The sequence below is a fragment of the Protopterus annectens genome, chromosome 1.part1, assembly GCF_019279795.1.
Source record: "Protopterus annectens isolate FY-2018-M chromosome 1.part1, PAN1.0, whole genome shotgun sequence".
NCBI lineage: Eukaryota > Metazoa > Chordata > Ceratodontiformes > Protopteridae > Protopterus > Protopterus annectens.
This window is the reverse complement of record NC_056726.1, coordinates 655711593-655714025: the sequence shown is the minus strand read 5'-3', so window position 1 is coordinate 655714025 and position 2433 is coordinate 655711593. Positions and strand designations below refer to the sequence as shown.

The 2433-nt window shown below is 39.9% G+C and overlaps 1 non-coding gene across 1 annotated transcript; it reads right to left on the bottom strand.

The window, feature by feature from the left end:
* Positions 1–2004: 2004 nt before the first annotated feature.
* On the bottom strand, positions 2005–2077 carry TRNAR-CCU. Its single transcript has one exon. It is a non-coding gene; the product is annotated as a tRNA-Arg (tRNA).
* Between the last annotated feature and the right edge of the window lie 356 nt (positions 2078–2433).

Genomic DNA, 2433 nt, shown 5'->3' with positions numbered 1-2433 from the left:
ACTTTCCAATATAAAATGATCACATTTTTGACACGTTGCATAGTAAACACTTTTATTGGACTTACAGTCTGCATACAAATTCAGATCAATAGCAAAACTCAAGGTCAGATGTAAAATAGTCGTAGTGGTAATAATATATTTGCAGGCATTGCAGGACCTACAAGGGAAGGTAGCAGTGCACTGAGACAATGTATATGTGTGAAAAAATGTTTATAATAAAGCTCACATTCAGGGACTTATTAAGAAAAGAAAAAGAGTGTGCAGTACCAAGCATTATTTTAACACCCTCATCCAACATGAGAACTGATCAGTTCTTCTTAACAACTTCAGAGATACATGCTATCATAGCCTTGATCCTCTGAGCTAAATCACCAATAGACTTAAAGGGCAGCATTTTGTGCCTTTATTTAAATAAGCTTAGAAAATGGGCTAAACCTACTTACCTGTAACAATAGATGCCAGAATTCCTAATTGCCATTTTGGGTTATTTATTTTATTTATTTAACATTTATTAACCGGGAAAGTCCAACTTGGAACAAAGCCAATTTTCAATGGAGGCCCAGGGAAAAACACTCCAGACGCATGTCTTTGTAACGTGGGAGGAAACCGGTACACCCAGAGGAAACCCACACAAGTGCAGGGAGGACATGCAGACTCCACACAGAAGGTACCCCAGCCAAGAATTGAACTGGAGAACCTCTTGCTGTGAGGTGACAATGCTACTGCTGCACCACTGCTTCTTATCTGCCAAGGTAACCCACTACTGACCATTTTTCAGAAACTCAGAATCCCCTCCATCTCTCTTCTTGTGACAGCATTTTGGCTGAGTTTATCCTGAGAGAAAAGTCTTTAGCTGACAGAGAGAAAGTGATTTTATAGGCTTTTTCATTTCCACAAAGAAGGAGAGGAAAGTACCTGAAGTCAGAATCATATAGCAAGAGTAAATGTGCAGCCAATCAGAGTACCATATTAAAAAAAAAAAAAATCCAACAACTGAATCAAGTAGGTTGAAACCCACCTCAGCTATGGGCAGTCTGTGGGATGGCTGGTGGGTGCTACTACTAATGCAGTGAGTTATTGTAACATCTACTGTTACTCATAAGAAGGGCTTAAGTAACTGTACTATGTTCATCATTCCCACAGCCTCAGTGACATTTTGGGTTGATTTCCAGATCTTACCCTATCTGGAAGATGGAAGGATACGGATCCAGGAACTTCCAGAAAATGGTCCTAGCAATGTCATTGAAGAGGATAAGGCCCTAGTTGAGTTAGCCTTAACTTAGTCTGGAATGGATTTACCATTGTGTGGTTAACAGAAAACAATAGCAGGGGGCAACAATCATGCAATAGTTTGCTTAGAGACAGGTTAAACTTTCTTAGCCCCCATATAGGTGACAAACATTTGTTCAGCATTCCTACAGGCCTTTGTTCTGTCAATGTTCTACCTGGATTGTCTATGTGCATCCAATGTATGTAGAATCTTTTCTCCCTTGTTTCTCAACTCAGGATAGAACAATGGGAGATTGATGGCTTGATTCAAGGTAAATTCAGAAAGAAAATTAGGTATGAATGATGGATTAGTGTCCAACAAAAACCTGTCCTTGTGAAAAATAAGATAAGGTTGATCCACCATGAGATTTTGCAGCTGAGAGACTCACCTTGCAGATGTCAGAGCAATTAGTAAACCACTCTTTCAAGTAATGAACTGTAAATCAGCCTGAGAGGCAAGTTCAAAAGGAGGTAAGGTGAGATTGCAGGGACAAGGAAGTTGCTTTTGAGTTGGTCTCATGTGGAGCACTCCTTTCATAAACTGAATTCAAAAACAGACAAAAGAGAGGGATTCATTCATAGATTCTTACTAAGCTAATTGCCCTTGCAAGCCATTATAAGCTTAGCCAATTATCCCTTGTGAGACTCAAACCCTGCACTTTGTGTTTGTAAGGCAAACACCTTAACCATTAGGCCACCCTCCCAACAAAATCTTCACTTGTACCAAGATGATATCACCCCAGGTGGGACTCGAACCCACAATCCCTGGCTTAGGAGGCCAATGCCTTATCCATTAGGCCACTGGGGCAGGCAAGCTGAGATGGCTGTGTGATGCACTTTGATAGAAGCATATGACAAACCATCTTTAAGTACCTTAAACAAATATTTTGAAACCAGAGGGGTCAAAACTCTTTCAGGACCTCTGTTATTAGGTAGTCACTACCTAGAAAATCTCTTCAAATTGTAAATATAAGGTTTTCTAGTTGCAGGTTTTCTTGCTTCCTAAAATATTTGGTAATCATCTTCATGGAACAAGTGTCTAAAAAGTATCAAAATAGAATCATCCAGGCTGTCAGTTGCAATGGCTCTAATGCTGTGTGAACAGATCTCATCTGTGAGGAAGCTTGGGGTAATTGTCCATCACCAGTTCCTTTAAAAAGAAGA